This window comes from Ursus maritimus, unplaced genomic scaffold (genome assembly GCF_017311325.1).
Source record: "Ursus maritimus isolate PB19 unplaced genomic scaffold, ASM1731132v1 scaffold_21, whole genome shotgun sequence".
Lineage (NCBI taxonomy): Eukaryota > Metazoa > Chordata > Mammalia > Carnivora > Ursidae > Ursus > Ursus maritimus.
In genome coordinates, this window is record NW_024424564.1 from 15,561,744 (window position 1) to 15,586,547 (window position 24,804).

Sequence of the window (24,804 nt, forward strand, 5' to 3'; positions counted from 1 at the left end):
TATAAATAAAAGATGCATTCCACACATGAGAATTTGGAAACCACCTGAATTTAACTGTAGGTTTTTAACCATAAATAAAATGTTCAAGTTGTCATGAGGTATGGACGTGAAAAAAAAAAAGTTTTTTAAGCTATGTTACAGTTAAATTGTATCAACTTAAGGTACAGACTTGTCCAAAAGAACAGATCTAGAGATGAAGAGTAGGCAACAAGACTGAAGAGAGAGAAACAGAGTTAAGGAACAAACTAAAAGACAATTTTCTTTCTCACCTGAAAAAGAACTCCAAGTGTTAGAGGAGCATGCTATAAAATTGTGGGGTTTTTAAAAATTCAACTTTTTATTTCATTTCTTCAGTCAATATGTGAATATACACACCTACTAATACAGAATAATGATAATAGAAGCTCTTACTTTCATAGTTCTTATTAGTGCCAGACACTCATAAAAGCAAATTACATAATTAACTCATATCACTACTCATAACAACACTACTACTACCATATTTAACAGTTCTGCAATATTAACACGAATTTAAGCTACTTTTCCAAGTCGTAAGACACGAAATGATAGACCTAAGACACTAACCTGACAAGTCTCGCCCCCAATCGTTTCGTTAACTACCAAACTCTCACATGTTCAACACAAATATGTTGAAAAATTTATTTACATGAGGTCACATACTTCTTAATAGTCAAGATCTGAAAACTTAACACCCAGTTTGAGTGAATGGTACTGTTGCAGACAGTACCAGAGGTTTCCAAAGAAGCCAGCAGATTCCTAGTGCTCTCTGCTAATGCTCTCAGATTAGCATGCGTACTGAGCACCAAGAGATTGCCCCTTGAATATCCAAATTAATTAATCATTTAGGAGCAAGAGGTCATCAGTCAAGTGCAGGGTAGTCCTTATTCAGAAATAATAGGGTATATCCAAATCCCAAACCTGTCCCCTAATGCCTATTCCTCACCCATGCCATTGAAAAGATCAAAGTTTCAAGAAGAGATTGAAACTACCTCCTTTTTTTCCTGGTAGAGTTTCAGTGTAAGCGATTTACAAAAGGAGGAAAAAAATCTTAGGATGATGACTATCTGCCTTAAAGAACCACCTCAAATTCTAAAATTGTTCCTATGCAGAGTAGCAGTTAATACATCATTCATATAGTATTATAAAGCACGCCATTTTCATGGCTTTATTTCCTCATGCATATCGTCCCATTTCCCCTGGTTTTGACATTACGATTTCACAAATATCTTTCCCAGATGTAATGCAAGATGTTAATATGTTTTCACTCAGCTTTCTCTTTGTACAAATAAATATACGGTTCTTTTAAAATCAACTACTTGTTTTAACAGTATCACTAAGACCTTCTAGATACTTTAAAAGATGGTATCTTTTGGAGGAAGAATTAATTATCCTTGATTCATACATTACTTCTTAATCTAATCACAATTTTATCTCTAGATTTGAGAGTCACCTTCATTTCTTATTCCTCCTGAAATCTCCTTTTGTCATTAGAGCCCTGCTGGTGTGCACATATTGACTCCCCCACCAAGCCACTCCCCACACTCTAGTCTCCAGCATTTCAGACTAAGTGTCAGAAGTTTTAGTGCACACTTTCTACCTATGAGGCAGGTACAGAATACAAGGCAGTTAAAGTAAACTGCAATTTTATTTTATGTTTCTAGTGTTCCTTCGTCAGCATTTTTTCCAGCTAACTTTGCAGTCTTCAAACTCTGTCCATCTACATTCATGTAGGGAATTGATTGGGACTTCCCAACATTGCTCTTTCGAAATCTATTCTAGCTTCTCAGCCTACCTCTCATACAACAAAGACAATTTTCTAGTGTACTTTGATGCTAGTTAATACAAAACACTAGGATCTTTTCCAATAGGACATTTTTCTACTTTTCATTCATTCATTCATTCATTCATTCATTCATTCATTCAACAAGTATGAATTAGATGGCTCTCTATGCCAGGCCACAGGACGAGGGCCTTAATGTAACAGTAGTTAACAAAACACAATGCCTGGTTTGAGTAATTCGCAATCTATTAGGGACACAGGCATTAAATAATTAACCACACAAAAATTATATAATTATAATTGCAATAAATGCAATGAAGGATAGAAAGGATCAAAATAAAAGGGGGGCTTTATTTTAAGACTGAGGGGTCATAGAAACCTCTGACAAAATATCTACAGACTGAAATTTGAGGGATAAATGAAGGTTGACCTGATGGAAAGGGGATACTTGTCTATAGCACAGTAGGAAGTTTTAACAAAAAGTCTGGACTTTTTCAATCTCACTTTCTCAAGTGAGGCCTTTACTGGAACACCACGGGAGCAGCAGGTCTTCCAAATCTGCCTCTTTTGCACGAATTGTCATGATTAAAGCCCAACCTAGCACAGACCCTGACTTTTTCAAGGCTAACCTCTTTTTCTGAAGAGCTTTAAATAAACCAGAAATATTACCTGGGTTTTAAATTGAGGCTGTAGGGTGACTTTAGAGCAGTTTGGTTGCTGGTGCTATTCCTTTAGACTTGTTGGCTTATTTGGAGAGCTACAGCATTCACTTATCTTAAATTACTCTATCAGCTCCATTGTTTGGGATCCAGTAAAAATAAAAGATATAGATTAAAGTGGTTTTTACTATAAAGCACTATGTAAATATAAGAAATCATTATTATATGTATTTAGTATACTTTAAAAATATGTAACTAGTATCTCAATGAGAACTACCAGAACCTGATGTTTATGTTCATTCAATGAGTTATTACGTTGTCAGAAAAAGGTCAACAGAGTCAGAAGGTACCACCACACCTGGTGGTTGGAATTTAAGTAACATGTATCATCTTGTTAAATTATCCATTTTGCCTACCCCTATTCCTAGAAAAGGAGTTTGGTCCTATTTTCTAGAACATACCTGGAGAGCTTACACAAATGTGAATTCCTCACTCTCCACACCAGACATCAGACACAGATTCTTTTGTTTGGGGAGAAGCAATTTGCGTTTAACAAGCGTTCACAGTGATTGCATATGCATACTAAAGTTTGAAAAACACTGTTTCGGTGTGTTTTCAACTTGATAATACAAGGTCGATAATTCATTATTAAATGAATTGGAGAAGTTTCTAAATTACAAGCATTTGTTGAATCTTCCTAAGACTTAAGAAGAGTAGTTCACTGTATCTTATATCTTAGACGTTTGTGCCTGTGTCTGTGTGTGTTTCTTTGTGTGTGTGTGTGTGTTGTGACATAATTCTGGCTTCTACACAAATATTGGTGAGTAAACAAAGCAATTCAGCCTCTAAATGTATGCAATTCTAAGACACAAAACTTTGAAAACCAAAAGTCTGTTTTTACAAGTCACTTAGAATTTGAATGTATCAATATTTTTATTAGCATTATTTAAAGAACCACATCATGGTTTTGTATTTGTATTATTCTTCATTGTAATTTTTATAGTTTCATACATATTTAGCTTTTAAGGACTTTGTAAATCTGCCAGAGTGTGATAATAGTATAATAGGAAAATAAAAAGAGTGTAAAAAAAGAAACAAACTGTCATTCTGGGAGAGAGACATTCATCTCAGAAGTACATAATTATTTTGCTTTAAAAAAACAAGCTAGATAGGCCACTTTTTTATTTATAAAGTCTAAAGACACTACTAGGTATGGTTTAGAATGAGAGGGCTGTAACAGAGAACCAAAGTATTCTTCATAATAACGTGGTAGGAAATCAGAAGTTGTCTTCTGTTAGCTTAAAAGTGGGGAAGTTGGAAGAAAGTTGAAATCTGGAGAAAAAGAGATGAGAAAGGTCCCTAAGGAGGATGAAAGGCCCATAGTGGGAGGGGGCAAGCAAGTGAGAAACCCCTGTTCAGGTGCAGCAAAGGAACTTTGGGATATGGATGGAGTATATCAAATTTTAAGATGATGCTTCCTCTGTTATGCCTTCAGCAAAAAGGTGGTTGTACAAGAGCCTGGCATAGATGGTGCTTTGAGTGATGAAGGTATTGGCCCATGGGAGGACAAAAAGAGGGGAGCGGTCAACCATAGAGGCGAGATACACAGTGAGGCTCAAAAACATAGGAGAGTAATAAGTAAGAATAAAAGGAAATCGGGAGAAATGTAGCCCTGGCGAAAGTATTTGGAGACATTAGGGGAGACAGATCTTCCAACAGAATGAAGAATAGGAGCTCAGTTTATTAGGAACTTAGTTTGAGGATCAGATGAAAAGGTGACCCCAGAAGCCTTGAAGACCTAGAATTATCCAGAGGCAACACTTGGACTCCATCATCAAGGAATTTGTACATTTCAGTTGAACTTAATTCTTGGAGACTTGGATACAGAAAATGTCTTCTTTTTTTCTGACTCAGTAAGTTAAGCTGAAAGGGGTAAATATAAGGTTAGGCTGAATATTAAGAAAAAGAAATTGAAAAGGAAAGAAATGGGGGGGGGAGGTTTTATTTGCTTTCCTCCTTCATTGAACAGGGAGCTGTTTAAAGACTGGAATGATGTCATACTCATGGTTGTACTTCCTACTTTTGGCACAGTGGTTAGTATTTAGTCTGACTGGCTGGCTGGATAGAAGGATGAAAGAATTAATGAAAGAATAAATAAATTAACAAAATAATAAGGTAGACCACATTCTAGTGGGAATCTAAATGATTTGAGAAAAAGGAAATGACAGAAATGAAACAATAAAATATGGATATTGAGGCAAAAAAGTGCCAAATTTGCAGCAGAAGCAAATTGAACTGGTCCATAGGTCTGAATGTTGCCATTAGTAGCTTCCATTAATTCTCTTAATGGAGTCTTATCAAGGGGTTGGGGAAGAAAATCACATTGCCATCTCTTTCCTCTTCCCCTGTGATAAGACCAAAAACTCTTACAGGCATTAAATGAAAATAAGATAAAGCATGTTAAATAATTAAAATATTAGAAAGCTTTCTAGAAGGTGTTATCACGCTGAATGAATTCACAGAACTGATGTATCATCTCAAGACAGTTTCAGGAGGGATATGTCCTGCTAAGATAGTGGCTTGTGAATCCAGCAAATAGCCACTTTTTTCTCCATAACCCCAGTGTCCATGATAGGCTGAAGTCCCCAATACTCTGTTTTAGTTTAGTTTTGTTTTGTTTCTAATTAGCAACCATGGAAAGAAAGCCCTCAGGGTGCAGTTCTACACAGAAGATATTATGTCCATCTACGTCAGTGCAAAGATTTAAGTAGGTCTCCAAGTACATATAACAGGCTGAAAGAGGGGAAAAGCAGTCCATATCGTTGTTTCATCCTTTTCTCTTTGGTCTTAGCATTAAAACTGATAAAACTGAACTCTATCTACAACTAGCTCAAAAGTGCCAAACATAATGAGGACCAGACTGATTAAGTGGCCTTTCTCTGTGCTCCCATAGCCCAAGGTCACGGATGTAGCAATTTGCACACACTTTTGTTACTGATTCTGCATGTCCACAAATTGCTCAAAGAAAAGAACTTAACACCTATCCCTAGAGCCAAAGACAGGGCTTCACTGATGGCAAGAAGTAGGTGCTCAGTTCTTGTGAAATTGGTGAAGGAACACGTTTTTGAAATATGTTTACTTGGTATGTAAAAATCCCACTGGCTCCAACACAGAATCTGTCCTTTAAAAGTCACCTCAAAAAAGAAAAAAAAGGGGGGATGAGGGAGGAAGCCTAGGTGACGCAGTTGGTTAAGCACCTGACTCTTGATTTTGGCTCAGGTCATGATCTCAGGGTCGTTCGATCAGGCCTTTGAAGGACTCTGTGCTGAGCTTGGAGCCTGTTTAAGATTTTTCCTCCCTCTCCGTCCCTTGCCTCTCTTGCACATGCGCGCACTCACTCTCTCTAATAATTAATTAGTTATAAATTAAAAATAATAAAAAATAAAAGTCACCTCATCCTATTATTTCACAAGTAAAAACCTCAACCTGTATCTTAAAAGGGGAAAAAACCTTGAAGAAAAATTAAACTTACCTCTATTTGAAAATAAGTCAATGAGATGATTTAATGGTTAGAAATAAACATTTTTTAAGGCAAGTTACCTAAAACATGGATTTTTGCCATGGCCCATGAATTCCAATCCTTCAAAGAAATTTCCATTGAAGGACTGGAATTCATGGATCATGGCAAAGAAAAGCCTGAAAGCTCTTCTTGACCTTGACAGTCACCTTGAAAATGGACTCCTCACATCAGGAAATTGAGGACACTGGATTTCGTCAATTAAGGCTGTGAAAATAGCCATCGATTTGATGAGAAGTTTAGAAGGGAGGAGTTTTCTTTCCTCCTTGATTTCCTCTCACTTGTAAAAGATGATGAAACATCACTCTTTGCTTTGAGATGATTTCTCACTTACTCTGGCATCTTGCAGGAACTCCATGTGCTAAAACTGAATGATTTCTTAGGATTATGGTTGCAGTACTTGGTCTGGGATCAGCTTGAAATATCATTTGTATGTAAATACTGATAAACTTGTCAGGCTGTTGAGCAGGGTAGCCTGACCTCTTGAGTTTTCCTGTGAAGGACATTAGGTACATTGTACTTGAGTTATGATTCATGGAAGCAATTGGTTAGGATCTCTCTTTTCTCTCAGGGAGCTAATGCACTGAAAAGGGATCCTAGCACAATAGTTTTAATCAATGCTTGGGAGGACGGTTTTATTTTTATATAATAACTGTTAAGATTGCTGGTGGACTGGGTTAGCCAAGAGGAAGACAGCTTTAAGAGACAGCTGCCTGCCTTAAGAAGAGGTGTCAGATTTCAGACTAAGATATGGAAGCTTGAAGAATGTTGCAGTAAACACCATTTCAGAACTCATAGTGTAGTGTAGGAATGAAGATCCTTGGAGCAACTTTGGAGGAAGATCGAAAATTGCTGAGATTGGCTGTTACCAGCTTTCAACCCAAGTCAATGAAGACAACATATATTATCATCAAACTGCTAAAATGCTACATCTGGTTAAACGGGAGAAGAGTTTGCTTTATTTGTCTTATGTACCCACCCTGCCCTGTAATGTCTGTAATCATAACGATGGAATGAATTGTAACATTTAGTTTCCAAAAAAACCCATATATATATATACGTATGTCTATATACACATACACTAAGGAATTTCAGCTTTAACAATTCCACATGAGGTATATCTACCTTTTGCTTGCATTTTAAGGACATTATGGATTTTCCAAACAGAAATGCCTCACTCCTATTATGCCCATTCTGCTTTTCTCTCTTAAATAATTAAATAGAGACATGAACAAGGACTTCCAATAATAAGGAATCAGAGCCCATAGTGCCTCCCTATCCAAAAATTTCACTTTTAGAAATTCACTCTGATAAAATGTGTATAGAAAAGTACAAGGATATATGTAGAAGGACATTCACTGAAGCATTATTTGTGAAAAAACAAAACAAAACAGTAAATGTCCACCAGTCAGTGTTATGTCCATAATATAGGATTACAAAGAATGAGGCAGGTAAATATGTACGAAATGATATCCAGTGAAAAGTATTAAACAAAAAGGTGGCTGTGGCATAACATGCAGAGTCTAATACCATTTCTTTCTCTGTGTACAACTAATGCATGCAAATAAACAGCAGCTCTATGCTCTTAGCAGGGGTTATGTTGGAGTGTAAGCGTGGCATTGTACAAATGTGTTGCTAATGGAGAATTAGAAGCGATTCTATAAATATCTTTAAAGTTTAAAATTTTTACAAAATTTTTAATCATGTATTACGTTTTATTTTTTAAAAAATTCAAAAAAAAAATACTAACCAAGAGAGGATTAAACTTGGATCTTCATTCTCGATGACCATTAAGCTGATTTTATGACTCCATAGAAATTATTCATTGGCAGATTGCCATTTTTCTTCTTTTCTACAGCACCTTCAATTTAGCAAATGCTCTTAATTATGTATGTATTCAAGTCTCACATATTAGCTTTGCCGTAATTAACAAGAATGTGGTGTTGTTCACAGAACGGTGGTCTCTAGAGAAAGAAAATAGTCTCTTTCATTAGTAAGACTATCCTCAAGGGCCCACCAAGTAGGGACAACTAGAGCCCAGTGTCTGCTGGTTCCATGCAGAGTTGACAATTACTTCCGAGCCTCTTTTGAAACTGGTAAAATCAGCTTCTCTTCATTTAAGTTTTACTGTTTCAAAGCAGTTTCACAAACTTTATGGCATTTATGATGTTGAATTAGATCTTTCCTCAATGGGGATACCATACACACACATGATTATGAAATGCACAAATCAGTGAAGAAGGTGAGGAAGATTAAGCTAAGGTAACTGTATATAATCATATGTGTGTTTATAACACATTTTATCTTTTATATCTATTTATAAAATGTGTTTATATGTATGGATAGATATGTATGATATACATAGGCATAGATTATATATAGATATGAATATATTATATACATAGGTATAAAACAGATATAAAACAATATGAGATTTAGATTTCTCAAATAAAGAAATGTACCCAAATATTACTTTTGGCCACTGAAACTTATATGACCCCTGAAAAATATCTTCCACCATGTTTTTTGATATCTTATCCAACATAAATGCACATCATTTTCTCTACATTCTTTTTTCTACGCCACACACTGATTTCCCTGAAATTTTTATTTGGCCTATCCACTTCCATCCAAATGTAATTTTTCGGGCAAGCGAGGCCTATACATAACGTTAGTATTACCACAATGAATTATTGGTGTTCAAAGTTAGGTAACTAGATTTAAAAGTCATCAAATATAGGGGCACCTGGGTGGCTCAGTTGGTTAAGCATCTAACTATTTTGGCTCAGGTCATGATCTCAGGGTTGTGAGGTTGAGTTCTGCATTGGGCTCCCTGTTGGGCTCTACACTGGGCATGGAGCTACTTAAGATTTTCTCTCTCCCTCTTCCTACCCCTCTCCCCTTCAAGCTTGCACGCATGTTCTTTTTCTCTAAAAATAAAATAAAATAAAGTATAATTAATTTATTGCATGAAAATAATTTTTACAGTTGTTTATTAGAGTGAAGAAGAATTTTACACTTTTAGTCACAAGAATAACCAATTATATAGAGTTATTTCATAATGTAACCATGAACTGTAATTCCTTAATTCCAATTATTGAAAACTCCCTCCAAAATTTCCATATTTAACATATATTAATTTGTCCTAAACTTATTTTTAAATTATTCAATTTGTCTTGGGATGGTATGACCTATACCACCATGATCTAGGAATACCTAGCAGGTCACAGTTTAAAACCCTATCTACTATAAGTCGTAGGCTATCTTTCTTGAGGCTAACAATCACTTCCCAAATTAAATTACTGAAGAATCCTTGGTTTAACTTAGTTGCAAGTGAGGGAGGTAAAGAGAACATTAGTTGAAGGTGAAGGGAGGTGACTAGTTGAAAAACATTTGCTAAGGATTTATTGACTCTGTTGAGTCTGTTTCTTTCAACACAATGGCACTGTGGTTAAAACCTACCTACAGACTGCCATGTATGCCTGTCTAGCCTGCTGGGGCACCTCTGCTCGTCCAGATCCCTGTACAACACAGGGATTCCAAGCTTCAGTCTCAAATGTTATCATTCTCTTTTTCCATATCTGCTTGCTCAGTAATCCTTTCTGAAATGTAAACAAATGCACAGATGGCCTAGTCCTGAGAGTCTTCCAAGACCAGCCATATCTCCAATGGAGAGGGCCTTTCCCCCTCCTTCCCCACGTTTACATATTTAAATTAAGGCTATAGTAAGCATTCCTTTTTCCTCAAGATCATTTTGTTTGGTGGATATTTGTTCTTCCTTGCTACTAAGCCTGGGTCAGGACACCTCCAATCCACCCTAGTCTACTTCAGCAGGTATGCCTATGTGGAGAGAGGATACTGGAGTCTCAGTTCCTCTTCTGCCTGAAGATCTTGGGTGCTCTTACAAAGAGCTGCAGATTCTTCCCAGAATCAAATTCTATATTCCACAAAACAAAAGCCCCTGTGTAACTGGTAATTTCATTACAAGAAGCAACAAAGTCATATTTAAAATAGGGAGGAGGAATTGATTGGCTATGTAATTGGAAATTCAATAGGGTCAACCTTAATGTTTGCCTAAGCAATTGAACTATATCAACAGCTATCAGAGTGTGGCCTGGAACTTCTAGTGGTCCAGAGACCCTTTTCTTGGGTCTATAAAATCAAAATTAGTTTGAAATGATATCAAAATATTTTTTACTTTTTCATTCTCATTGTCTTACTAGTTTGCAGAAGATTTTTTCCAGAGGCTACATGATGTGGTATTACAACAGATTGAATGCACCAAGGAGACATGAGAATCCAGCCCACTTTCTATTATGTCAGACATGAAAAGGATCGGCAAAAATGCAAAACAGTGCCACTTTTCTCACTTCACTTTTCCTCTTTCAGAAATTTTATTCTTTTTTTTTAATTTTTTTTTTAAGATTTTATTTATTCATTTGACAGAGAGAGAGACAGCCAGTGAGAGAGGGAACACAAGAGGAGGAGTGGGAGAGAAAGAAGCAGGCTCCCAGCAGAAGAGCCTGACGTGGGGCTCGATCCCGGAACTCCAGGATCACTCCCTGAGCCAAAGGCAGATGCTTAACGACTGAGCCACCCAGGCGCCCCAGAAATTTTATTCTTTTAAAAAATTTATTTTTCTAAGTCATGGAGATGTACAGCATAGGGAATATAGTTGATGATATTGTAATAACTATATGGTGACAGAAGGCAACTAGACTTATTGTGGGGATCATTTCATAATGTATACAAATATCAAATTACTATTATGTGTACCTGAAACTAATAGGATATTGTACGCCAATTATACTTCAGTTAAAAATTATTTTCATTAAAAATATGTTTGCTCACATCACTGGGTTATGCCCTAATCCAGGAAAATAAGTATCTCCTAGCTCTTCTATAAATATTAATAGGGCCCATCAGTAACTCTATACAAAGATCACAAGGTCTCCAAGGCAATCTTCAATACAATCAGCTGCTTTATTAGATTAAAAGTAAATAAATTAAAACATGCATTTATTATGTTAATAATTTTAAAACTGTCATGAATGAAATGAACACTAACCTAAGGAATTCTCAGTAGTTACAGAAATCTGGAATAATCAGAAATATCTGCATCAACTGCTTAAATACTAGAATCTCTTGAAATTTAGTAATCTCATCTACTTCCATGATTCCAACTCCCATCAATGAAACAGTGATAGCTCAAATGTCATCTGCAGTTTATACCTTTTTTGTGTGTGATTTATCATAAATCCCCCAAGTCCACAAAGTTCTTCAGTCTCAATTAAATAACAAATGACATAATGTCAATCAAAATAATAACTCTATTAGTCTGGGTTCTCCAGAGAAACAGAGCCAACAGGATATATAAAAGTATATAGAAAGAGATTTATCATGAGGAATTGGCTCACATGATTATGAATTGGCTCACAGGTTGAGAGGTCCCACCATCTGCTGTCTGCCAGATGAAGGCTTAGGAAAACTGGTGGGGTAGTACTCGTCCCAGTTTGAAGACCTCAGAACCAGAGTAGCCAATGGTGCTAAGTCCCAGTCTGAGTCTGGTGACCCAAGAACCAGGAGCTCCAGTGTTCAAAGTCAGGAGAATATGGATATTCCCACTGAAGCAGAGAGAGCAAATTCGCCCTCTTTGTTCTATTTGGGCCCTTGACGGATTGAATGATGCTCACCCCGACTGGTGAGGGGACCTTCTTCACTCGGTCTACTGACTTAAATGCTAATCTCTTCCAGAAACACCCTCACAGACACATCCAGAAATGTTTACCAGCTTTGTGGCATCTGTTAGTCCAATCAAGCTGACACATGAAATTAACCATCACAGTGACTACCATACATTTTATTAGTGAAGGTTTAAGAAGGCACTTCAAGCTCTACTTGCCCAATATATCACTCAAATCTGATCTTGCTAATCTATTATATATTTCTTTATTCTGAACCATCATTTATCAGTTAACCAGCTTAGTATTTAGATTCCTTTTTTTTTTCCTTCTCCAACACCTTCATCTGTTGTATCACTGAATCCTATAGATTCTCAGACTTGAAATATCTCTAGTATTTTTGTCCCTTCTCTACATTCCCAGTGCCAGTGGCCTAGCTTTTATTTTGCCTTTAATTAGCTTTTCCTGGATTACTAGGAATAAGCACTCTTTCAAGGGAACAAATGTGCTGGTATCACTCATCTGCTTAAAATAGTTTAATGGCTCCCATCACAAGATACGCAATGTTCTTAATACGTCATTCAAGAAATTGCTTTATGTAGACCTTTCATACCTTCCTACTGTGAATATCACCATCTTGCCTGATGTACCAGAAGCTCTAATCCTCATGAAGTTCCTTTGCCAAATATACCTTTTTCCTTTGTATGGCTGGCAAAGAACTTCTTGGTATTTAAGACTCGACTCAGAAATCAGTTGGTCTTTGAAATTCCTGAAATCGGAGGCAAAATTAAACACTTTCTTGTTAGTTTCCTGCTTATATTTCTACTATAGTGCTTACCTCGTTTCTGTAATATTTTATTTTCTGCTCCTTTGGTAAAGCACAAGCTTGTGACACAAGCAGGAATTTTTATTTGCACTTTATGTCAATGACATTAAGTTAGTGCTAAATAATATTGACAAGAAGTATTAACAAAGGCTATGGCCACACCAAAAGTAAGGTTTAACTCAATTTTGTTTCACTTATTTACACCCAATGACTTCCTCCAAATGGAATTTTAAGAAGACTTATGAAAACAACAAATAGAATAGGAAGAAAAGTATAAAGGAAGACTAATAGGGAAGCAGACTGTCAGTTTGAGTGACAAGAGCAGGGCAATGTGAGACATAGAAAAGAAAGGAAGGCTTCAAGCAAGAGGGATTAACAATGTCAATTTTTGCAGAGTTCAAAGAAGATAAAAAGGGAGAAAGGTCTGCTGGATGAGATAATTAGGTCAACATTAGTTTTCCTTGATGAAGCAGTTTCAGTAAAGAAATAGGAAAGAATCCAGTTTCAAGGGATTAACAAACTAGTGGGTGCTGAGAAGTGTGAATGGCAAGTAAACACACACACATGCACATCCAGGCACACACACACACACACACACACACTACTGCATTCTCAAGGGCTTAAATCCATTTTGTTCAGAGATTATTACAAATCAGAAAAAAATTGGTCTGCTTTAAAAATAAGTGAAATGTGCTAGTTTCAGAAAATATAAAAAGCTACTCAACGAATATAGCACCAAACATTTTCAATCCATAACAAATCAGCAATCTATGGTAGCTATATGATTGTTTTGTATTGTTTTAAACTAGTTCTACCCTCAGAATCTAACTCTGCATCTGTTGCCCTTAGGAAGCATCAAGAAAGTAAGAAGTTCATGACCATGACACTGATAAAGTTCTAAAGGATTAATAAGTGATCATAGAAAAATTAGTAATAGTTTTCATATGGCAGGAGCAACATGGCCTTTGCCATTTAAAAAGTAGCAACTAAAAATAATAAAAATAAAAATCTAAAAACCTAAAAATAATAATAATACTAGGAGGTAATATTTAGCAAGCATATCTGTCCTAAAAAAATAATTTTCATCTCATTTAGTCCCACAAACATATTACATAGCAGATTCTATTATCCCATTTTACAGAAAAGCAAACTAAGGCATAGAGACTAAGGTCAAAGCTGTTTTGTAGCATATATTGCGTCTGAATTCATCTTTTTTTAAAACAAGAATCTTCAACTCTACTGAGCACAAATATTAAAAAAATATTACAACATTCCTATAAATTGTGTTTTATACACATACATACATGGAAATACACATGCGTGAATGCTAAACTTTGGTCATCAATAGTACAAAAGCAATAAAGCTAGGAGAATAAAATTTCTGAGCTTTATTCCTGATTTGTCTTGTGGATCTTTATATTATATAGTACTTTCAAGGTCCTTATAAAATAAATGGTATAATAACCAAAGTCTGATTCTACTACACAGGCAAGGATAACTAAATGAAAGGGTATCAGGCTAGAAAGCAATTGTGTGTTCATTGTTTGGATAAAGTTAACTATATGTTTTGGGCCTAAAGTATCTTTAAAAAATTCTCAATTTGCATGAATGGACACGTGTGAGCTGGGCTTTCTCCTTCTTGATACACTTTTTTTTTAATCTTTATTTTCTAGCTAAAGAAAGAAAAGGTTGTTTTCATAGATTATTTAGCTCATTCCAGGGCTTTTAGAGCAAGGTTTACAGGACTTGTCCTTGATATAGAGACAACAGAAGGAAAGCTTCTGAATATTTAATAGAGCTAGAAAATACTACATTTAATATTCTCTTGAGCTTGCACAGTGCTGACTTAGAAGGAAACCTAAAGTGTCTCTTTTCCACACACAGAATCTTAAAAACGCAGTCAGTAAAGCATTCTCTAGAATGACACCCACAACTTGAATGGTTCCATTCTTAAAGGTAAAACATGTCCCTTAAACTATGTGCTGAAAGCTCTTTAACTGGGAAGAAATAAGTGTGAACTGTACTTTAGGGTTTCATTCGTGTTCTATTTTTATCACCTTATTTCTTCTTCTTAAAACCTGAACAATTTGGCAACAGCCAGAATTTTAAACTTCATTTTCTTTGTTTTGTCATTTTGGGGTTTTGTTTGTTTGTTCGAATAAGGCACAAATTTTAGGAAAACTAAGCAAATCAGACACCAACTACCATTGAACAGTTTTTGCAGATCCAATATGCCTTGATTTTGATTTGACAAATGGGAAAATTCCTCTAGATAGGGTAAAATTTTTAAGAACAAGGACTGGAAAAGGAACCCCCATACCTCAAAGTCCTTTTCAAATGGTTATAACCCTTCCAGGATTTTTGAAAAATGCCCTGGAGTTTGGCTTTTTCTGTTCTGCAATTTCTTTATGGGCTGTTCAAGAGTCTGTAATTCAATTCAATAAATATTTCTTGTCCAACTATTAAGTTGAAGGCCCTTTGCTGTGTGATTCTAGAGAAACCAAGACAAGTTCTTGTGTAAAGGAGTGTGTACTCTATATTTCTATAAGAAAATAAATGCCTCAAATAAAGGTAAAATATAATCCATTCAATCAGAAAGAAACAAATGTTTAAGAGTCAGCCATCAACCCACCTTGGCCTGCCTTCCATTCATACTTCTCCAATGAGAGCAGCTAGCTCTTAGGGAGGTCATCATTTGAAAACCTGTTGCCAATTCCAATGGATATTTTTATGTTCTCGTTCTCAAAAAGCAGTAAGCCCTGAAGGTCACTAAAGGTTGTCTCCCTTTGAGACACTCTCACTAAGCCACTTCCAGGATAGCATGTTCTTATTTTCTTCCCAATTCTCTGGATAATATGTTTCAGCTTTCTTTGCTAGGTCCTCTCTTTCATCTGACCTCCAAATGTTAGAGTGGCATAGAACTTGGCTCCAGAATGCTTTCTATTTCTATGTGACCTCATATGGTCCAGTTATTAAAACCTACATACATTGGGGCACTCAGATGGCTGTTTGTTAAGCATCTGCCTTCAGCTTGGGCCATGATCCTGGGGCCCTGGGATCAAGTCCTTCATCAGGATCACTGCTTGGCGGGGAGTCTGTTTCTTCTCCTTCTGCCCCTCTACCCCACTCGTGCACACGTGTGCTCTCTCTCGCTCTCTCAAATAAATAAATAAATAAAATCTTTTTAAAAACCTACATACATTTGCTTGTGATTCCAAATCTATACCGCCAGCCCTCATTGAGCTCTAGACTGCTTTCTTGATCAATTGCTTATAATTGTCACAGGACATGATGTCAAATAAATTTACCAATTGTTTTTTTATTTCTTTTCTCTCAGATCTGTTCTTCCCCTCATCTTCTTTATCTCAGTAAATACAACACTGTTATTCAAGTCAAAACTGAGGGGTTATCTTGGTGCTTCCCTTTCCCTCCTCACTTCAGTGTCTAATTCACTAATTTACCGGAGGCCAAATAACAATCATTTCTTGAGAAATTGCCATAGACTTCTAATTAATTCTCTTGTCCCCATGCTTCTGGATATTGCTGGAGTTATCTATTGCTGTGTAAACATCACCCCAAAACTTAGCAACTTAAAACAACAAATACTTATTCTCCCAATTTCATACTGGTCAGGGTGGATCTGGGTAGGTCTGGCTCGCAGCCTCTAATGAGATCACAGTTAAGATTCTGCCCAGCAACTGTGGTCATCTTAATGTTTAACCGGGGCTGGCACATCTGCATCCAAAGTAGCTCACTCATGGGCCATTGATAGGAGACCTTAATCCCTTAGTGTCTGTTGAAAGAAGGCCTCAGTTTCTTCCCATGTGGGCCTCTCATAGGGCTCCAGGAATGTCTTCACAACATCATAACACATCAGCTGCCCTTCCCAGGGTGAGGGATTCAAGACAGTAAGAGAAAACAAGGAAGAAAATGTCATGCCTGTTATGACTTAGTCTCAGAAGTTACTTTATGTACTTCTTCATATTCTATTTGTTAGAAACAAATCACTAAGGCCAGCCCGCATTCAAAAGCAGGAAATTAAACTCTACCTCTTGAAGGGAGGAAATATCAAGAAACAGGGAAGTATTTTAAAACCACCACTGTCTTCCTTTGCCCAAAATGCAGGACCTTTACCTAAAACAACTCCATGACCATTGTGATATGTGGTAAAATGGAAAGAAAGGATTGAGCGAATAAGTAAGTTCAAGAATTGTGAGTTTGTGTGGATACAGACGGAGAGACTAACATCTAAAAAAAATTTAGGTGAAAAAGTCTAATGCTAACATGAAAGATCAGAGGAGACTGAGAAATTCTGTGGGTATTTTCAATGAGAAGAAATTATCGGGATGCATAAACTATAGAGACAAATTACTTCCAGTGAGGAAAGCTTCCAAACAGTGGTATGAACATAGCAGCAGAGAGGAAAATGAAAAGTACTTCTTTTCAAGAAATGCCAAAAGGAGGCATTGCTAATTGAAAGCAATCTCAGGAAAAGTTAGGTCTCACTTAGGCAAGGAGGTGGAGAATTGACAGGAAAGTGAACCATAACCTGAATGTGTTGGTCTGCTCAAACTGCCCTAACAGAATATCACAGGCTAGGTGCCTTAAAACAACAGGCATTTATTTTCTCACAGCCCTGTAAGCTGGAAGTCCAAGAGCAAGGTACCCGCAGGGGTTTTTTTTGTACAACCTGTCTTCCTGGCTTTCAGATGGCTTCCTTCTTTGTGTGTCCTCACACGGCCTTTCTTCTCTGTGTGATCATTCCTAGTATCTCTTCCTCTTCTCATAAGGATACCAGTTGCATTGGAGTAGGGCCTCACCCTTATGGCCTCATTTAACTTTAATGACCTCTGCAAAGGCCCTTTCTTCCAATGCAGTCACACTGGCAGTTAGAGACATCAATATATGAACTTGGGAGGTGAAGGGGAGACATAATTCAGTCCACAGAACTGAACTGGTGAATTCATAATAAAAACGGATTGTGGGTTTCACAGCACCAGGTGAAAGAAGAGAAGAGCATCATGGCCCAGGCTACTGGAAGCAGAGGAAAGAGTCAGGATAGGTATTAGAAGAGTGGGAACATAGATTGGGGAAGGAGATCTGAAAGGAAGGACACAGTGTCAGATTCAGGACAGAGTAGCTGAGGTCTACAAGCAAGAAAAATTGTAGGTCGTGCAATGGAATAAGAGAAAACTGTATGGAGTGTGTGTTAGGAGAAGTTGGACATTAGGGGCGCCTGGGTGGCTCAGTCGTTAAGCATCTGCCTTCGGCTCAGGGCATGATCCCGGCATTCTGGGATCAAGCCCCACATCAGGCTCCTCCGCTGGGAGCCTGCTTCTTCCTCTCCCACTCCCCCTGCTTGTGTTCCCTCTCTCACTGGCTGTCTCGCACTCTATCAAATAAATAAATAAAATCTTAAAAAAAAAAAAAGAAGTTGGACATTAGAAGTCATCAAATGTTCAAGTTATATATTAAGAAACCTGGTTCAAATGAGTTCAAATTATTAGCTTTCCCAGAGTACCTATCTGCCTGTCTGATACCAGAAGGGCAATTTTCTATGTACAACAATGACCTTCAACACCAAGAACGAGAGGAGGACTGTGATAGGTGTGTGTTAGTGGCAGGCTGAGGGTGGGAGTGGAAGCAGAGCTGAAGAAGCAGTGGGTTGTCATTTCATGTACTAAATCACCTGAAATACTTCATTCAATACATAATCATTGACAATGTAGGTGGTAAATTCAATAAAATGGCTCCTATCCTCGAGTTTCTTATTATATCTACTGGCAGCAGAACATGCATATGGACCAGAGATGGGACATTATCCTTTCATAGTTTATGATGAACATGTCTAGGCAGGTGAGAAGCAGATGAGAAAAATTAAATGCAAAGGCAAGATCAGTCAAGTATGCCCATACTTCCTTAGCTTGCCAATATGTTAATTATCACGATCAATTATGATTTTCCCCCAACAAATGACTCATGACAATTTGGATGAATGTTGAAACTTTACAACAAGAGATTAGATAATTTTCACTTACTTGGTGTTACAAAAATGACTTAACTATAAGTTACTAAAATGATTTCTTAAACTAAAAGTGGAATACAATAAAAAAAAAACCTTCCCATCCAGTTTGAAATATTCATTGTTTCTAAAACTGATTTCCAGATAAATACTCAGAAGCAAAATCAATACATATGTTGCTTAATCCGTATTAAATTCTATTTCAAAATACCTTTCATTAGCTCCTTTATTCCTTTATTCCATTACTACATTACTCTAAGATGCTATAAAATGCAATCTCTTATTAGATTCTTAAAGATTCTAAAGCCAAAAAAAAAAAAAGCCAAATATTGGATGGACAATATCACTGCCCCATAATAACTCTTATCTTTCATGATGCAGCTTCATGTTATGGATACAACTATTTTAATAAGATGTCCCAATTTTTCTTGAAATAATTATAACATTTCACTTCCAGGGGAAAAAAGCTTCAGTATACTCAGTTCTTCTGATCAAGAAGTATATTAAGGGGTGCCTGGGTGGCTCAGTTGTTGGGCGTCTGCCTTTGGCTCAGGGCGTGATCCCCGCGTTCTCGGATCGAGCCCCACATCGGGCTCCTCCACTGGGAGCCTGCTTCTCTCCCACTCCCCCTGCTTGTGTTCCCTCTCTCGCTGGCTGTCTCTATCTCTGTCAAATGAATAAATAAAATCTTAAAAAAAAAAAGAAGTATATTAAGTATTCCATGTAATTGTAGTAGGAAGACAAAATTAATTTTTCTCTAAATCATATGTGTTATAGAAATGATATAGAAATGACATTTAGATTTTTTTTTTTACTACTGCTGTTACTAGGAGATACTTTAAAATTTCTTCCCATTGAATTTTTGCTCTGCTGTTGTCAGCAATGCCAATTGTTTTCAATAGGATGGAGGATTTCAAAGTGGATTTTGGAATGATAAAAGAAATTATACTCAAAAATGTCATTTCCAAGTTTATTCCTTGTGACAGGGTATATTGCCTTTTAACTTTGAACTTGACTAATCAGAAAGTGTTCTCCTTTTTTTTTTTTAATTTTTTTTATTTTGAAGTTTCATGCTTGAATGTTGTGGACTTAACTCTCCACTAAAATATGCCTTTTACAACTTTAGGTGAAAATATTTTGTGTATGTTATTTAGGTTGTGTATACTCCACTGTATATCCATGGTGTGTGGCATAGCACCAACAAATGTTATATAAAAATTATATAAAATTTATTAAACTGTGAGTTTATTTGCCCCAATAACATGGACATCTAGGTAGGTGGAAAAGAGAAACGAATACCAATGAAGTGCTTTAGTATTTGAGCATCCAATAATCTTTATTCATTAATTGATTTTCTTATAAGCTCACATTTAGATGACAAAAACAAATACAAAATTAAATGAAAATTAAATGTGATTATTAGTCTTTGAAAAATAATTTCAATGGTAACAAGATTTAACCACAGGAATTCAATGAACCCCTAGTGGGGATTCAAACAGTAACAGTCAACTATTGGTTCAGTTTTTTCAAAAGACCCCAAGAGCAGTGAGAATGTAATAATTCAACATATCGGGGTGCCTCAGGTGAAGTCCTATGTTGATCTAATTCTAACACTTTTGAAATTGATGAACATGTGATTTTTACCTAGAGTTAAATATTTATAGTTTTGAAAAATATTATAATGTAAATATTTATATTACCAATTATTAGCTTTCTATAAAATTTTAATTGTGTAAATGTTCAAAAAAGCATTTGATATGATCAGGCATTGCTTTACTTTCTTAAGTAAAATTATATTCATCTTCAATTTGCTACAATCCCATTTGCACCAACAAAGAAAAATGTGAAATATATCAAAACTTTATCTTGAAATACTTAAAATCAAATATCTATTAAAAGTAAGGCCTTACTCTTCATTTATAGAAAAATGACCTAACTTTATGATGGTAATATTTTCATTTCAGCCTTCTTTATTATTTTTTGATTTCTTCAACAGTTGTTTGGCCTACTTTTTATGGTTAGCCAACGTATAAAGTGTCACAATAAAATCTGTTCTCAACATCATTAAGTTCTGCTACAAAATTTTGTTGTTATATAAATTCTAATACAGTTAAGATTAATATTTTCCTACAAAAACAAAGCTTGAACTACAATATGCTCCTCATACCAATGGGAGTAATAGTAAGCTTTTTTTCCAATAGAGCAAAATCACTTATAAATTTGGATTATATGGATGTCACAACCAGTGAATAAATTAAAGTTTCTTAGATAATTTAAGACTTTGGGCTATAATTGGTACTCAGTTGAAATAATTTATTTGCATATAAAAATGAAAGATTTGGATAATAACCAAATCAAATAACTCACTTCAATTAATTTTACTAGAATTAATAACACTTTATTACCATTAAAATGATATATTACATGGACCTGAATTTAAGCCATGTGTTCTTTGTCCACTCACCATTTAATAAATGAAATTAAAATGTTAATTTTAATAAATCCAATATATTTGGAATCTGGATTTGCTCTATGTATTCCTATTTTTACTAGTTAATTGCATATAGATAAAGATTTTCAAATTTAACAGGGTGTGGCTTAAAAGTGATATTGTTATCTTAAATACACCAAATAAATGTATTCCAATTTTATCTATTATAAATTAATAGAAAAGGGAATTTTAGACCTGTAAAAATCTTTAACATTATTTTGTCTAATCTCTGCAATTTATGGATGACAAAAAAAAGTCTAAGAAGTTGGGTCACATGTCTATAGTCACATAGATAGTTTGTGGCAAATTCTCTCATCCACTGCGATATTTATATGTCGTTCTATTTAAACTTTCACAACAAGTAAGCAGATAAATTATAAAACATTATAGTATATTAAATCCTATTCAAGAAATTCCTTATACCTGCATTTCACTAACACTGAATACTGACAATATGTAAGACCCATGATAGAGCAGCAAACAGGACAAATATAAACAGAATCCTATGGAATGGAGAGACAGAAAACATGAATTCTTTCCAGAGAATATGGAGAGTCCTCACTAAGGAGATATTGAACTCAACTTATCCCTTTAGAAAGCCTTATATGACTCTTCTGGATGGCTAGTTGTGTTAGAAGAATCATATCCCAAACCTACTAAGGCAGAACTGAAAATAGATTCCACCTTTAACTTATCTGTTCTTAGTATATAAACATCTGAAAAATCATCATATGGAGAATGTGTTCAAGAGCAGTAGCTTCCCCCTTCCTGGGTTCCCATACTCTCTTACCAATTCGTCAGTGTCTCTCACATCTTCCCTGCCCCACTCCTAACAGACTGTAAACTCTTTTACAGCAGAGAAAATAATTTATGTTCTCAGTCTTACGCATATGGAGGGTGCCCAGTAACACTTCTGGATCTAAATAAAATAAACTGGATCCAATGGAATAATCATGGATTTACCTCTTAAGCAAAGGAGGTGGGAAAAATGACTTTCCAGGAAAGGGAAAAAAATGTAAAAAGCACAGAGTTTTAAAAGACTCTACTGAGTCTGGGGTAGAGTTTGGCAAAGTCTGCACACCTGGATGGGTAGACCATGGTATGGAAAGTGAGGGCAAGTTGCTTATAGAGTAAATGATGGGTAATGAATTGGATCTAAATTGGGAGAGACTTTAGAAGCAATAATTACCACTATGTCATTCTCTGTTCACCACAGGTACCCAGGGATGTTTTAAGCATGGTAATGATATAATCAGTCTTTATTTTTGAATTTTATGAAGTTTAATTAATGAGAAAGAAGGACTTCTGAGAGAAATGACTAAATAGGGGTGTATTCCAATCAACTAAACAAGAGAAGATGAGGGCATAGGATGGAGAAAGAAAACAGGTTCCAGATATATTTCCAAGGTAAAACAAGCATTTATGGAAATATTTTGTTAAGGATTATTTAATGAGGGGGGGTGCCTGGGTTTTGTGGTCCATTGATTATCACCTCTTGGTTTCAGCTCAGGTCTGATCTCAGGGTCATGAGATTGAGTCCTGAATTGGGCTCTGCATTCAGCATGGAGTCTGCTTGGGTTTCTCTCTCCCTCTGCACCTCTGTCCCTCTCCCCACTCTATCTCTAAAATAAATAAATAAAATCTTTTTAAAAAAGAGAATTATTTAATGAGGTTAATAATGTGTAAAAAAGCGAAAGTTAGAAATGACAAGAGATGATGAAGCCATAATAGACAAAGTGTGCCTTATTCCTATGGGAATTAATTACTGACAAAAAAAAGATTATATTTGTACTGACAAGTTTGATTTCCAAAAGGCCAAAGAAAGAAAAAAAGATTTGAGAAGTAGAGTGTAATTGACAGTTACAAAGATGAGGGAGAAATCAAAAAGAACTTAAAATTGGTGTTTGGACTTGGAAAATGGGAAGTAATCGAACACCAGAATGAGAGTTCTTTTATGGGAGGGCTGGGCCCAGAAGCAAACTGTAACAGGTTCAGGAATGACAGATGGAGGAAAGAAGGGCTACCTGTTCTTCATACAACTCCCCATACCATAAAAGAGAAATTCAAAGCAAAGTCCTGAAGAAGAACAACAGTTAAAGGAAGGTCTATTGGTCTTTGCTTGGTTTTACTCTTCTTCAGAAGATATTTTGAGTATATTCAAAGGCAAAAAGAAAGACATTAATGGAAAGAGTTTGAATATATAGGAGGAAACACATTTACCTGGGAAACTTTCTTAACAGAGAACTAAAATTAAAGAACCACTGAAACATGTCAAAAGAATTAAAACATAGCTTCAGTTGTATACAGTCAATAAACTAAAACAATTTTCATCTCATGCTTAGTATATCATTTCCATTGAATGACTCCAATGGCCTAAGATTTCATTATACAGTTTGGGTGTTGCACAATGACTACCATGAACAAGTTTTAGTGGTTTACAGAGGTCTTATTTCAGTTCTTCCCATCTAAGCATAACTGGGCTCAATTAATCATTCTTTATTACCAAACACTTAAATGGAGGAAGAAAAGTCCCTTTACTGGGTATATCAAGAAAAAGAAAGCATGCCCTCCCACACCTCCGGCCTCTGGATAGAAGCTTCTTGCAGATCTAAATGTACAAACTTTGGGGATAAATAAAGCTTCAAGCTGATAGGGAGTTAATATCTCCTCTATGCCTCATCTAGACTGTCTGCATCTTTCCTATTTAGGGAGACCCAGAAGAGAAAGGCTGGCTCTCAGGAGGTCAATTTCTGAGGCTGTGAAGTCATGTTCAGTAGCCTTATTATTTATCCAGAAAACAGTAAGCAGGATCTAACTGACTTCCCAGCAACAAATTTCATGAGAGGTGAGAGATTCCTCTCTCTGGCTCCTTCACTCATGCATAGAAATGTAGCTTTTCATAATCATTAGCTAAATTGTATGAATTAACTTAAGAAAAGTTACTGAATCAATAAAATATTAATAAATAAGAATATTCTGCTTAGTACAAAAAATTTTTTGGAAACATTTTTAGGCAAAAGATAGTCACTCTTTAACTTCATAATATTAAAAAATCAAAGGCAAATTCTTTCAAGGAGAACTAAATATTTTCAGAGGAAAATTCCCACAGTCTGTTACCTACAATGCCACTTCATCTCAATCCTCAAGGTGAGATATTCACAAATAGACCTTTTAAAAAAAGCTTTATATATTGTCAAATTCATCCTATAAAATGATAATATATAAATGTGTAAACACATTTATAAGACATTTAATTTATATGCACCCTTTATCAGATTAATTTAATTTAAAAGAAAATAACTTTATAAATTGTAAATGTTGATTAAATCAGCATTTTGGGAAATAAATGGAGAGTACAAATATCTTGAAAAATTAATTTTTTTCAGACTAAGGCACTAAATATACCCAGAGGACATATACATGCAGAGGCAGAAAATTACATATTAAAAATACATGCTTTAAAATTAGTTGTCCATTTTCTTAGCAAAAGACATATTTTCATATTAATTCTTAAATTTATTATGCTTAGTTTTTTTATTTTCATCTTTCTTGTTAATTTCCTGTAGCTATTTACATTATCATGGTATAGTAGAAAGTAAATTTTACTGAACTAGAATTGAACCATATCTTCAATATCTACTATCTGTGTTATTTACTCGGGCTGTATTTGTGTCCCACCCTAATGACAGAGATAATAAAACTCTTTATATAGTTACTATTTGATCCTCCAAATGATGTGATCTATGT

The 24,804-nt window shown here is 35.6% G+C and overlaps 1 protein-coding gene across 6 annotated transcripts in view; it reads right to left on the minus strand.

The window, feature by feature from the left end:
• Nucleotides 1–24,804, minus strand: part of KCNC2 (potassium voltage-gated channel subfamily C member 2) — a 186,932-nt gene that overhangs the window by 10,655 nt on the left and 151,473 nt on the right. The window lies entirely within an intron of this gene.